The sequence below is a fragment of the Calonectris borealis genome, chromosome 2 (genome assembly GCF_964195595.1).
Source record: "Calonectris borealis chromosome 2, bCalBor7.hap1.2, whole genome shotgun sequence".
Lineage (NCBI taxonomy): Eukaryota > Metazoa > Chordata > Aves > Procellariiformes > Procellariidae > Calonectris > Calonectris borealis.
Genome location: NC_134313.1, coordinates 153,304,831 through 153,320,147, shown reverse-complemented (window position 1 = coordinate 153,320,147; position 15,317 = coordinate 153,304,831).

Sequence of the window (15,317 nt, the reverse complement as noted above, 5' to 3'; positions counted from 1 at the left end):
ATGAGCTTCCGGAACTCACCATACTCTTAATGCCTGGAAAGTCCTCCTTTGCACCCCCTGTGACGTACCCAGCAGTGGCAGAGAATGTGGGAATCCTTCTGCATCAGTCAAAAGGGGACCTGCACCGGGGAAAGGAATTTGTGGCTGCCCTGGGGATGCTCTGGAGTAACAAGGAACTGCCTCTCCCTGCTTCGCCACAGTGACTGAATACTGGTGTGAGGAATCACTCGGGGCCAGTCAGGGCTGTTGGGGAGTATGCCGGTGGGGCACACCACACCCTGCCCATCAAGGCACTGCCAGGCAGCAGGGCTGCAGCCAGCAAGCTCAGACCCTCCTTCAGGAATCCTTCCGGAGGTTTTCAGGCTCAGTGATGCCTCTGTTTCTTTTGGTCTTGAGGAAGCCCTGGGCCATATTCCCCTGCATGGCTTCCAAGGACTGGAGGAGATGGGTTTATCTGCTGGTAAGTCCCCTGTGTGGGGTGGAAGATGCGAGTAAGCGTGACTAGTCATCCAACGTCCCAAAGCTGCCACAAAGCTCCTGTAAGTTGAGCTCCACCAAGGCTATACAAGTCTTATTCCAATTTCCACGTTCAGAAGAGCACTGAGGATCTCAGAGCAGCCCTGGCAGAGCCAGGATCCCGGTGCTGCCAGGAGAGAAAAGCAGTTACAACAGCAAAGCTTGTCACTACTCCTTGGGCTGGGTACTGCATCAGATGCCAGCTTGTTATGTGGCAAAGGGAAGGGTGCAGCTGTCATCTATCAGGGCTGACTTTCTCATACATACCAACGTGTTTTGCTGAGAAATCTTACGTTCTGCTAGGAAGCTTTCAACTCAAGTTGTACTTCCACTCAGTCCTTAGTGTGACTACTCTTTCTTAAACCCTGGCCTGTTACTTGCAGGAAAATGGAGGCCGGACTTGGCACCGACTGAGGACACCAGACCCTCCAGTACTCCACAAGCAGCTCTAAAGTCCAGTGGGCACCAATTCAGTGGTCACAATGACAGCTTCAAGCATGACAGACCCCTGTTTTATTCCTGTGTTACTACGAACAATCTGTGAGACTCTTGGAGAATGAGAAAGAACCTCAAAGGGATCCAGGCTCCTAACCTAACAAATCCAAGCATTTCTGAAAGTCCGAGGGCCAAGGCATGTTTCCATGGCCAAGCACAGACAGTTGCATGTCTGCTCTGAGCCAGCTGGACAGAAACGTGGTCTAGTTCAGAAACTGGGTAACCAAGTTTGCCATCAAGCCTGAGCTGCTACATGAAGGTCCCCAGCAGAGCATGGACTGGACTCAGCATGGTGCGAATATGTCTGCGCAGCTTTTGGACCATTGCTTGTTCTATGCCTTCACTTGTCCACAGCAATGTCCTCAAATTTCTCTGTGCTTTGGTGCAGCATTTCAAAGAGGACAATAATACTGCTCTGCATGGCTGAGCTGTTGTGTGTAGGACACTGATAGTTGGGAACTGCTCTGGTGCAATACCTACCTAGCCTAGTTAGCCAGGGCAGGAAAGTCAGATGAAGCATGGCACAAAGGGCTGAATTGCCCGAAAGCACTGTTTTGACACACTGCAAGGGAGGCAACAGGAATCCAGCCTGGATGGGAGTTCATGTTGTACGAGCTGGTTTGCCAGCATCTGGGTGTGCTCGATCCCCATTAGCAGCAGAATTGAGACCCAGACCCACGGCTTTCACAGTGCTGGGTTGCTGAGCCAGTGTTTAGGTTTGGGCCCCATCTTGAAACTCCTCTTTTTTAACAAGAAGGGAGGAGGTTGGCTAAAATACAAGTACCTTGTGAAAAAAAGGAGAAGAAAAAAAAGAAGTGGAAAAGAGACATGAATGCCTAATGCAACAGAAAAAAAAATCCCGAACCTCCTTAATGTTGCTGTTATGTCAGCTTGGGTTATTGGCAGTGGAAGTGGTTATTGGCAGCGGAAGTTAGACCTGGCTCAAGGCTAATATAACTCGCGCACCTGACTTTTTAAAAGGAGCTGAGATCTGGTTTCTTTATGGATGGGCTTTTTTTCATTCGTGGTGTTGGTCCCTTCTTCAGATTTCCTTAGCTTTCCTTTCAGCCAGTTTTGGACTTGATTCTCCTTCTATCTTTCTTCCTGCCTGAAAAGTCTCCTGTTACATGCAGACAGCAATGGGATCCTTCATGCCAAAGCTCATTCTTCTGGCTTTGCAGTTTCTAGGGCCATATGGGTGAAGGATGTATGATTCAACAAGCTGGTGTTCACTGACAAAGTCTGGTATCTCCCTTCTCCCAGCCCAGAGCCACTGAACATATGCAGTCTCAGGAGTGTGCAATAGAGGCTCTTCAACCAACAAGCTCCACCATCTATCACTTCACTCCTAACTACTACTGCTTTTGGCTATCTTAACTCCCAAAAGGACTGTCAATTTAACCATAACTACCTAAGAACTGCCAAGTCTCATTTTATGAGCTGCTGTTGAGAGTTTAGCTATTTAAGGCTGATTTTAAACAATTTTTATTGGTACTTCGTGGCATGTGCCTGATTTACAGTGCTGTAAATAACCACAAATTAGGGACATTTCTTTCTTTACGGTAAAGGCACATTATCTTGAGCATAAGAAAGATAGTTTGTTGGTGAAGAACTGGAATGCAGGATCTTTTCTCTAACAGGCTTCCTGCGTAAGCCCCGGCAAACCTCATCCAGGGTTTGGTCAATGCAGAGGGGCTGGCTCTCTCCCCTGGGGAAATGCTCTAAAAACCGGGGAATGTGGGATGAGGATCACATCTACAAGATGTCCCTCACTGCTTATCCTCCTGCTATGAGGCTCTGAAGGTAGGAGAGAGGAGTGCTCTTTTGTAAGTGGCACACTCAGTTTGATGCACTTAAGGAACTGTAGGTATCTGATGTTAACCATAATTGAAAATTGCATCTCGGGCACATGTCCCAGAGCAGCCATCACCTTCTGCAGCACTTCCATCTCTTCACTGACTGCAGCAGGAGAATAAGCTACTAACTGAGACCAGATGCCCAAACCTGACACAGCTAAAGTCAGGGAAGACAAACCCACACTCTCAGGAAACAAACCATTGGGTCCCACACCATGAAGAGACCTGGTGGGATCAGGGTACCTCTACCTACCTTCCTCTGCAACATCAACTGAGGAGCACACTGAAGCACCTAAAAAACCTCATCCTAGGAAGGGGGAAATGTCTCTCTCCAGCTTAAAAAAGACCTCTTGCAGTCCAGGAATTTGTGGATGTAGAAGTTCAGGTGTAAGATAAAATGTTTCACTGGGGACCATCCCTGTGACTTGGGGATGTTCAGCAAAGCTGTCCGGTCTTCCTCATACTAACTGGTGTGAGGATGAGAATCTTCACTCTAAGGAGTTTTATTCTCCTTTTTCACACCCTTTTGAGAAACTGTCTGCCAGACCTGAAAACCGTGAACTATGCTCATCACATTCGGAAGAAATCCAGAAGACATGCAGCAAAAGACATCCCTGCTGTGTGCTGGTGTGGTGGAAGAGGACAGCAGACACATAGACACCACATTGGGGACTTCAGTGCCTTCACTGCACTGCGCAGATGGGTTCCTCTTCAACGGTACATGTCCCATTCATGTTTGCGGACTTCACATACAGAGAAAAAAGAAGCCAGCCTTCTATTCACAGGGAGGAGTGAGGGTGTATAACTGAAATCCATGGCTAAACGCTTTGGGCAGCAGTTAAAATGTGAATCTAACTTTGGGGATCTTGTGAAATGGCCACAAAATATGTGGCCAGATTTTAAAATGTTCCAAGTACTCAACAGCAGCCAGTGTAGTCGCGAAAAGTGGTCAGCAGCATTTCAGTCAGATCTTTGCAAATTAAATGCCAGGTCAGCAAAATGGAAACAGGACAACTGCATTTAATTTCTTTGGATTTCTTCTAAGAAAGCTTGGAGATGATCAAACCCCCAGATTTCTTTCTTTTTTTACATGAAAAAGCCTAGTTTTCCAGATTAATTTTTTTTTGTCTTGAAATTTAAGATAATTATAGCAAAAAAGGTTGAAAACAAAGCCAAACTAGAAATCATTGAAATTATCAAAATATTGAGGTTACCGAATTATGTTTACTGACTTTTAAAAAATGTTCTTGTTTATATATTTACACTTTCCAACCCAGTTTAAAACCAGAAAGTTTTAACATCTCAAAAATTTCCACAGGATGGAAAAATACATCCCCCCAGAGCTGCATAAAAGAATTTTTAAGTCTCAGTGTTTTGAAAATAAGAGCAGTTTTGCACGATGATCTGTGGATATAAAAGTCTATATCTCAGTACTTCATTTTGAGAGTATTAGTTTTCATGCTGAATCACTTCAGCAAACACAATGCTGTAGGTCACCTTTGTATCAGTATCTTCAAAAAAATAAGGTTTTACGGAAAACTGTGAGACTTTTGTTGCTCTCTGGGATGATGAAAAGAATTTGCATTTGCCCAGAAAATGAAGACAGTGGGCATAGCATTTGCTAGTACTCCTCATGCTTGGAGACCAGACACCCAGTGTGGTAATGGAAGAACCTGTGTGATGCTAGTTCATGCCTGTTGATTACAAATAATGGAGAAGGCAAAAGAAAGCAGAGGTGTCAGACTGGAGATGGCATCCCCATCACTAAAAGAGACTGCAATAGCAATAATAAATTCATTTCTCAGATGGCATTGAGCAGTGTAATGGCAACCAGAAAACTCAAAGTGGTCCAAGATTTGCTGCAACACTTCACTGGCAGTGAAGCCACATGCAATTAATGTGACAAAAAACCAAACAGCCAGCAGTGACCCTCCACATTTCAAGATGTACAGCAAAGAAAATCTTAGTCATTTCTAGTCCTTTAAACCCCTGACTACACCTCTGAAGCTGACTTCTGCTGAGAAGGGTGCCTGTAGGTGGGCAGCAGAAAGGTCTTCTTGAAACCAGCTTACCCAGGCTGGCTTAACTTCATCAGGCCATGCCCAGGGCCAAATTGGAAGGGACTCCAGCTGGAAAGTCTGGTGCTTTTGTCACTTTGAAGTGCGTGAAGTGTTACACAGTTACAAGTTATGTTTACCTACCCTCTCTCACCTTTTAAATAAAAGCTTTCCTTTATGGTCTTAGTTCCTAGAAATACACATTTCTGTTACTGCTATCTCAAACAAGGCTACTTGCAATAAAAGTCTTTACTGTGAAAACAACTATATATGCATCTTTATATAATGCAGTCAATATCTAACATCTTCTAAGAAGCATCAATCAGATTCCCTTTCAGGAACAAAAATGCAAGAAGGTTGTAATCTTTTTTCCAATTTCCTAACGGGCAGCTGAGGTGGGAACTCTATACCCAATTTATAACATAAAATATTCCCTGTATCTGTTTCACAAGGACATGTACCAGCATGAGAGTGGGATTTGGTGGAACCTGGATTTACAACTGGAAATTAAATACAGGCATGTGGAAACATTATTATGTAAACTAATACTTAGCTACTTCTTGCTGCATTCCCTCAACAGCAACAAAATGGTAGCATGGAAACAAAATGCCAAGTGTAATTTTTTAAAGCTGTTCTATGAGAATGAAAAGAAAAACAGTCCCATGTAGAACCGTGAGGACTCGTTACTTTTTCGTCTGTGAAGTCTTAAATGTCACAGCCCCTGGGCTGAATTCTCCTTTCATCAAAACCAATGGAGCTTTGATATTGGTTTCCACTTGAGCATGAAAGGTCCCAGAGACTCAGCTTTTCACCTCTTACTGAGAATCCTGGTAACATACTTCGACGTCTTGCTTTCAGTAGTTTGTTTTGGTGGCTCCCATTGTTTAGGTAGGAAGTACACTTAGAGAAGCTGTAGCTCAGAGACACACTGAGCAGCGAGCCCTCGGGTGCTGGTGATTCAGCATCGTTCTAGCCTGAGGCATTGCTGCACCAACCCAGGCAGGAGGGCAGATCACAGGCAAAGTGCCTGAAGATGCAGCCAAGTCCCCTTCATCTGTGTTTCACCTACTTCTCCAGTCCCTGCAGATCAACCACGAAACCACCAGAACAAAGGCTTGAGGCTCACCTGCACCCAGATCCTGCCCACCCCCTCTTTGCAATGCCTGTAGTGGGGCAGTAAGAGACGCAGCTGCTCTTGATCCAGTAGGGCAGGATAAGTAGCCCCATATCTGGCTGTTTGCACTGTACAAGGGTGTCCACTGCGCCTCCAAAACATGTGCCACTCATCCACATAAGGGACAAACCGGGGAAGTCCAGACGGTTGGCTGACATCTCGGGGAACCGCAGGAACAGCCAGCCAAGCTGTGCGTAAGCACCTAGAGGACAGCAAGGTGCTAGAAGTAACAGTCAGCATGGAATTCTCATAAACAAATCGCACAAGCCAATTCGATTTCCTCCTGAGACAGTACAGCAAACTGTGTGGATGGAAGATTCGCAGTAGATCAGACAGCTACCGGGACTCTAGTTAGGCTTTTGGCAACGTCTTACATGACATTCTCATAAATAAGCAGAGGAAATATCACGGAGCTGAAATTACCATTGAGAATGTATAAAACAAGTTGAAAACTCATACTCAGAGAAGTTACCAGGGACTCATTGTCAAAATGGAAGTATGCATCAAGGACTTCCACAGAGGTCTGTCCTTGGCTGTTTGTGTTCAGTATTTTCATCAATAGCTTGGCTAAAGGAATAAAGCAGAGGTTCCCCAGCTGTGGGATATGTGCTATTAGTTTTATACAACCAGTTCCTAGGGGGCATATAGCCCAGAAGAGGCCTCTGGCTGCTGCTGCCAGGGCATGTTCCCTCTGCCTCTGCTGTTCTTCATGGTGGTCTTGAGCAGAAAAAAGTGGAGCTGTTGCAATCCAGAATCTTGTTACATTTTTTGTTGTCAACTTGGTGCTCCTTGCAAATACATGAGAGGCCAAGGTTAGAATTCAAAATTACCTTGATACATTGGAGAAATGGCCTGAAAAATTACACAATTAGTCAACTGTATCACAAGGACCTGCGAACAAAAGTGATGAACTGCATAGAGCATGGGGAGCTAGCTAGGAGTTCTGCAGGAGAAGATGACGGCTGATCACAAGGTAAAGACGATCCAAAACCAACCTGCTATTATGAAAAAAGAAATGACACACTGGGTTGTGTATTTAGGTATTGGACCATATGACATGTAAGTGAATGTCTTGTGCTCTGCTGAGCTCTGTTGAGGCTGCACTTAAAGGAGATAAACATGATCTGGAAGGAAAGACCGATTGATCTAGGGTTATTAGGTGTAGAGAAGATAATAATCTTCAGGTATATGTGGCCAGCAGACAGACAAAGGACATAGTCTGCTCTTTGTACTGTAGTACAGTTAAGTAATAATGGGTTTTAATTGCAGCAAAGGAGTTGGTGAGTGAGTTACTGGGTAGAACATGCCAACAGAAGAAGAGGGATCAGATGGGGAAGCACGGGAGTACGTTGCCTGTGCGGGTGGTAGACTTTCCGTCACTGAAGATTTTTTAAGAACAAGTTAGAGACATATTAATCAGGAATTAAATAGGTGTAATTGATCCTACTTTGGGGCAGGATGGCCTCTCGAGGTTGCCTCCCCACCCTTATTTTCCATTTCAGCAGTCTGCCTTATAAACATGGCATGGAGGTCTGTTGCTCAATAGATGGTTAAAAGAGTGAATAGCAGCTGGTTTATTCCTCTGTTTTTGGGAGGTGTGTTTACATTCCAGGCGTAAGAGTGGAGAGGAAGGACAGCGAGTTCTGATCCCACCAGCCAGCCAGCAGAGAAGACCGGGCAGCCATCCATCGGAGGCTGTTTAACTTTCCCAGCCTTTCAGAGCCTAACATAAAGGACAAAGGTGGCTCCCAGATGGAAGACAACAGACTTGAAAAACATGGAAGCTGACAGAGAGGGATGTACATTTAACATGAAAGTTAAAATTGCCAGAAGAAGAAAGCAAGGAAATTTCTAGTTAGGTGCAATGGAACGACTCCTGAAGAATCTCTGTGCTCTGTAAGTGCTTTTGGCCTCCATAGAAAATACTTGGGCAGAAACCCTCCAGAAGGTATGTTTGTTTTAAGCAGAATTTGGAGTTCCTGCACTGAGCTTTCTGAAGGCTGCGTTGCAGGATTAGCCTATATTCCCTCCACTCAATGTCATGGGAGACTGAACGTTTTCACTGTGTTCTGGAGCCTGACACAGGCAGGCAGACAGACCACAAAGAAAAACACGGGAACAGATCCTATAAGCTGCTTCAAATAACACTTGCTCCAGAGCCTCTGGTGATCGCTGAGAAATTCTAGTTTCACAGAAGATGCCAACAGGGGAAGAAATTATTTCACAGTTTGCCTCAAGCTTCAAAAGGGGCTGCTGAACATGTTAACCGACACCCTTTTTGACAGACTGGTTTGTGGTCAACGCCACTAACTAACAGGAAAACAAATGCCTGTAGTCCGAGCGGGGAATCGCACTCTGCACCACAAAGCCAAGGAAATTGCTGCCGGAGAATCCCCAGAGCCGCTCTGCGAGAGTGCACAGGCCGGCAGGATGTGTAAAAAAACATCAGGAATGTTCCTTATGTGACAAGATGGATCATTCAGAAGGAAGGCTCTGCTGGGTATGAAAAGACTTGGTATATTGACTCAAAGGGACACTTTGAATATGTTTCTAGCTATGAGCAGCTCACTTCAGAAAGAAACTAGTGGATAGGGAAATGGGGAGGCGGGAGTAGGAGGCCAAGCGAAGTCAAGCTATGTACAAAGATGGAGACTGAGCCAGAAATAGAAAGGGGGAAAGTAAATCAGAATTTAAGAGACTTGCATATATTCATTACGATAAGATATATTTTGTTTTTGCAAGCACCAGCAATTCCATTAGCCAAAGAGATACACAATCACTTTTGATACAAAAGAGACAAGAATTTTATTACCATTGTATCAGATCCAGTGACTATAGCAAATTCAATCCCCTTCCTTTGCCAATTACATGATTCACAAGGTGTTCGCTGCAAAGACTGACAATCCAACTGTTTGTGTGTGCCGAACGAGCTATTCTTGATGCGAAGGACTCACATAAGTGGTCAGAAATGTCCAGGAGGGTGATGAAACCTGAAACGGATCCAAGTGCAGCATGATAGAAATAGGCTTTGGCTCTCAAGGTAGGAAAGAGGAATATCGCAGATACTGCTAATGCAAGCTGGTTATTAAACTAAACTACCGATCACTGGAGGATGGAAACCAGTCAGATGTCCTAGATCTGAAAGTTCTGACCGACATGGGACATCACCTGTTAGCGACAGAACATGGACTTCTCCCTCTTCCTCCACCTGGTGCCAGGGATTAAAGAGACCCTGATTGTGACTTGCCAATATTTCAGGGAGACTGCAAGTCTAGTTCTTTATTTAGGCCAACATCCATTTTCTTGTATTAAGATTCTGCTCCTTTAACAAGAGTTGCAAAAACTGACTTTTGAAAACATACTTACTTACGGAAATGGCAGAAATGTCTCATGAGATCCTCGCAGGAGTAACGCATAATACCGATACTGTTGTCTGTCTCTTGGCACCAGCTTTTTATCAAATGGCTTTTCACAGGAGAATATAGTATTAACTCCATAGTCAGAATGAAAGACAGTGAAACGTCAAGAATCTATAATCAGTCTTCTAAGAAATTACAGTCTGGACATTTGTAATGGCAAGTTTTTTCTCTGTTTCTTAGAATTGCTGGACCACCTATTTTTCAAATTACCAGCAAAAGCATCACAGCAGTGGATGTTCCAGTTCCTGTCAATCGTTATTAATTATTTAATTACTTTCTTAGAACTACTGAATTAAAGTGCAGACTTCATTCCTTGGTTAATTACAGGTCTGAATTGACTCTGCCTTTTAGACCAAGGGAAAATGTAAAGCATCGCAATATATTTATCTGCAACTTTTCTTCCTCTCCCCTTGCACTCCCCAATACATGTTTGCCACCTTGTAGAGGAAGCTTTTCCAGGGACGGATTGACTTTTACAGAGCCTGGCTCAATAGGGCACAGGACTAAATGATGACTTCTTTGTGGCAATGTTTACTACTAAAGAAGAAAAAGCTACTAAATTAGAATAATCTCATAGGATTTAAGCACACTTTGATCTTGATTTACCAAGGCGCTGACTGTGCCGTACATTTCCATTGAGTGGAATCTGTATTTTATGATGACGGGGGGAAAAAACTTCAAAGCAAAAAAGCTATGAACACGTGGATAACAAGATTTGTATTTTGAGTGCTGCTGAGTATTTGTGTAGACAGTGCTTTTGAGATAACACTGGAGCTGCACAGCGGGCCTGAAAACATAAAACCCAGCAGTGAATGGAGCCTTGAAACACGAATCCAAACCCACAACCAGCATTCACGATCCAGCCGAGAGAGGCTTTTTATTTACTTTTCTGTGCCATTGAGTGCCACAATTCATTTACTCCCGATATATAAATACATACACACACGACATTAAGTAATATCCTGCTGATCTGAAATGCTCCCCAGCCTCACACCCTCCCCACCGGCAATCCCCCTCCCAGCCAGCTTTCTTCCGCTCTGCAACGGCGCAGCTCTGGGGTACGTAACTGAGAAATCTCTGCTTCAGACAAGGGAGAAAGCTTCATGAATCACCAAACAACACTTCTCAGGTGGGAAAAGCACATTCTTTGTTCCTCTACGTGGAATTAGAAAAATATGTGTAGAAGTAAAGCCCTGAAAGCCCCAGGAGAGCAATTGCTCTCTTTCTCTTTCTTTTTTGGTTTTGTTGAGCTTGTGAGTTTGGGGGTGGTTTAATTAAGGGTCTTAAAGTTCTTTAACACTAACATTCAAATGCTTCATATTTTCCCCCCAAACTCGCAGAGTTTCTGTCCTCCTCCTCTCTCTCTTGTGTCACTTTTATTCTGCAATAAAACAATTGAATCACACGCTGGTACATAAATATTGGCAGATTTTTAGGTTTGCTGGTTTTTTTACTCAGCCTATTGGGCAAACAGCCTAGGAAGGCTAAGTTATTTGCCAGAGTTTGAATTTCTGGCAAACAGTGCAGATCCAGTACAAATCTCAAATCATATTTCAGGAATGTCGTGCTTCTACCGCACCTTTCCAACTCTTCTCTCTGTGCACTAATGACTATTATGGGGAAATGCGTTCCAGAAATGTGAAAATCAATGTAGTGGGAAATGTACCAAAACCACCTTTCCACTTATACAATCTCAGTTGTCCAAGAAACACAATTAATTAGTGTTATTGAGCTGTTTAGCTCCCCAATAAAAGCTTTTTGAGTGATTATATGAAGAACCATTGGTACTGGAGACTTCATACTGAAGTAATTAATGGAAGTTGATTATATTCTGACAAGTTAAACACAGGTTTGTTTGATATTACACACACATGGAAAACACATGCGCTATTGAGCTCAGTACCTAGGAGTTTAGATTAATGGTGTTGATGAATTATGTGGAGATTATATACTTTGCAGACACATAATGGACCTGATTTTGAAAAGCAGGCTCTCATTTTGCTCCTGCAATTTTAAGGGTGTGAATAATTGCAGGTGATTTTCTAGCAGCTAGACATCTCGCTGCCTGGCTGAATTCCTTCGGGCAGAGGTCATGCCTGGTTTTGTGCGAGGCACCAGAAGGCACCGGGAGAGCATGTGCAGGCAGCGGAGAACAAACCTACACTAGTGCTGCGTGCTGGGACCACAGTGACCAGCAAGGACAACTGGTTTCATGCACGGTTGGGGCAGCTGAGTTGGGACTTTCAAGAAATACCTTCCCTTTCTAAGTTCAGGGACGTGTTGTGAACTTGAGGCTCAAGCGCAAAAGAGGAAGGAGGAAGCTGTCACTAGGCTTTCTCCTGCCACTAGGCAGAGGCGGGCGACAGACGCAACACTTAGCCCTGAGACCAGCTGCTGAAGTAGTCTCTGTGGGACATTACTCAGGTTCAGCCTAATATCTGAGCCTACCACTCAGCATCTTTCTCTTGAGGCTCTATCTGAAGGTAACTGAATGTCATCGGGATGAGGACAGAGGTAGTAACTGATGTCAGGGTTTAATGGCTGCAGGAGATAGATGGGAGGTAGAAGGTCAGGTTCAAATGAGTGGCTTGATTCAGGCAGGGAAAGGACTCAGATTTTAGTCTTAGCTGCACTAGTCTGCCACATAGAGCAGCCTGTGCAGAATGGTCAAGGCCAGATCTGATGCCTTCCCATGGTGTTTACCGGCAGGAACACGTAGGGGTGCCCCTGGGATGCCACAGCCAGTATGACAGGGCATTTACGAGTGCTTAGAGCATCACCTGGGCACGCTCCCACGGGCTTTTCCTAGGAGCATGCCCAGAAGGAGCTGGGACTGCAAACACCCCAATCCCAAGCTACAAAGGCAAGATGACTGCAAGATGTGGGGAGCAGCCTGGCTTTTACAGCACTCCCAGGACTGGCTTCCAGGACAATGAGCGAGCCGAGAGGTGGATGAGCACGTCTTCATGAGAACAGATCCTGCTGAGCCCCCACGGGCGTGATTCAGTTCGAGACACCAAATCTTGGAGTCAAAATGCAGGTTTCCATGTGAGCCAGGCACTTAAACTCCCACCGACATGATGGAGATCTCATCAAAACTGCCGGCGGAGCGTGCAGAGGGATTCTGCCCTGCCTGAAGCATGATGTCCTTGCTGAGCTGCCTACGCCTCCCCTCTACCTCAGACACCTGTGTACATCTACCTTCAGAAAACCCCATTTAGGTGTCTGTCGCCAAGTGGAACCGTGCCCTTAGAGACATGTAAAGCTACAGCACAGCGGCAGCAGGATCTCTGTTTCCAGCACCACTGTGATCGCAGCCACATGCTGGCTGCTCTGCCCAGCCCTCTCCTGTCCCCTGGATGGGGACAGCGCCCTGTGGCAGCAAATTGCCAACACTGTCCAGCTTGAACTGACAAGGAGAAGCCCTGAAAGCCCGGCTGTGCTGAGCAGCCCTCTGAGGACTGCTGGCTGCAGAAGCAGGAGATAATATTAACACCCAGAGCAGTGCAGGAAGGAGCAGTCAGCCTTCCTCCTGGGACTTGCACACCTTCCTCAAAGTTTTGGTGTGTTCAGAGCTAGAAAGTGTTTTCAGCTCAGCCATTTCAGGTTACCCTGGCTGTGAAATGAGTTAAGAAGATGCATCATACTCCATACTCAGTGGTGGCTCCCAGAGACTATCTTTAGGCTACATCTTGAGGTATGTTACTTAGAGAGAGAAGAGGAAAGACATGCAGACTTGTTCTGGCTTGGATCTTAAAGGCATGTGAGGAACAAATCTGAGGCATCAGCATGTGCCTATGTAGGTACAGTAAGTGGAAAGTTAAAGAGGGCCACACAGCTCATCTCTTCTGTGTTTGCAGTCTCTGAATCCAGCACTTGGCGCTCTGTCTGTGCATCATTAAATGTTGACGACTACCATGGTCTATAAACAAATATAGAGCATGCATCAATCGTTACAAAAATGAGATCACAAACGTGAACCTCAAAAGAGGGTGTGGCCCCCAGCTAGTCAAGCTCCAGGTCCACCTGAGACGGCTTGTGTTGGTGTGTACTCCAAGCAATGAGACAAGCTGCGTGGCTGGCACCCCACCACTGGTGGCTGTCCAGTCTTCAGTAGAGATTTCAGCATCCTCTCCATCTTGCCTGAACCTGGGGAGTCCCAGGGTATGGGCGCAATAGGGTAGGCAGGGCACAGAGGGGCAGCAAGGGTTGGAGGGGAGTCAGTGAGAGGTGACCATTGACAATGCCCAGAGATGTTGAAATGTCTTGCGGTACGTGGTACCTACTCTATGGATGCCCTGGACAGCACAGATGTGACAAAGGAACGGAGCCCCAGAGCACCACGGCCAAGGACAAGTTACTCCGGCTTTGTCCCTCCACACGGAAGCAGAAGACCTAACACAACAGCACCGGCGTGGGTGCTGGACCAGTTTATTTGGCTGTATAAATACCTAACCCTTTCCTAAGACTGCTGCTGCTTTGATTGCTCACCTAGCTGCAACCCTACAAGAAAGACAGAATTAGGGCCTAATTCTGCAATTATTTGCTGCCTCCAGGAAAGAGCAATCATTGTGGGAAAGGACTTTCAACTCTCCCCCCACGCTGGCTGTCTGCTGGAGGCAGTGGATAATCCCGGAAGCAAGCCCCAAATCTTGCTGTGCCGGCGGACAGGAAGCAGTCCTTTCCGAGGAAGGGGAAAGACCTGGCTTCAGCCACTGCTTCTTAATTAGCTGCTGCAGGTGGAGAGCTGTGCAAGTCCCTCATATTGCTTTTATAACTATCACATCTTTATGTGGCTGAACTGTTTTTTTCCACTGTAACTTGGCCATTTTTGGAAGAGAAATATTTTGGGTCACATTATCAATTTTCCCCCCATGGAAAGCTTATAAAAATTAATCTATAAGCAAATTGATGTGAGGAAAAAAGTTAGCAGAAATGTTTTCAAATGGACAACCTTCAAAGGATTTGAGCTCATTCCATTTGAATTACAAAGTCAGAGCTTTGGTCCAGCCACTCTTTGGTTCCCTACCTCTCTTCCCCACCCATGCTGCTTTGCATCACACTTGAACAGGTCCCCACTGAGTACTTTTTTCCTAATGATTGAATTTAGCATTGGCAGAAGTACCTTGATAGACTGTTCCTGAGGTTGAAGACTCCATTTGCTGTCCACAGCAGGCACAAGAAGCCGCTGAGCTGCCTTTCTGACGGCGACGTGCTAATCTGTCTCAGAGGGGCAGAGGAGGGTACTCCTTCCCCCAGACCTACACATTACTGTGACTTTCTGTTAATGGTCCCAAGATAGTTCTCAGCTGGGGCAGCGGTTTGTCTGCAGACATCAATCATCTAACTGGACTAGGCTAAGGCCACCATGAAGATACCTGACTTTGTAGCAATCTTGTGCCCTTTTAGTTAGTGCTAAAGCAAATTAGTGACACTGAGGCTAAATGGCTGATAACAACCTACAAAAACACAACCCTGCCTTTTCTTTAAAGTGAGACGCCAATTGCACAGTCGGGCGAGCACTGAGATTGTCCTCAGAGGAGTCAAGGAGGAATGCAACAGCCACCATCTCTTTGGGATATACACAAGAAACAAAAGCTTTCAAGATGCTTTGTGGAACCAGAAAAACAAAGTGGCCTGCAGGCAGAGACATGCATTCCTGCATAAATAATATGAAGACATTATCTCTACTTACAGGTTTCTCATATCTCACTGGTTATTGTTTTTGTGTGCTTATGGAAAGAAGGCAGAGCAGATCAGAGAAGCCAAGGACACGGCCTAAACAAACATTAGGATTATG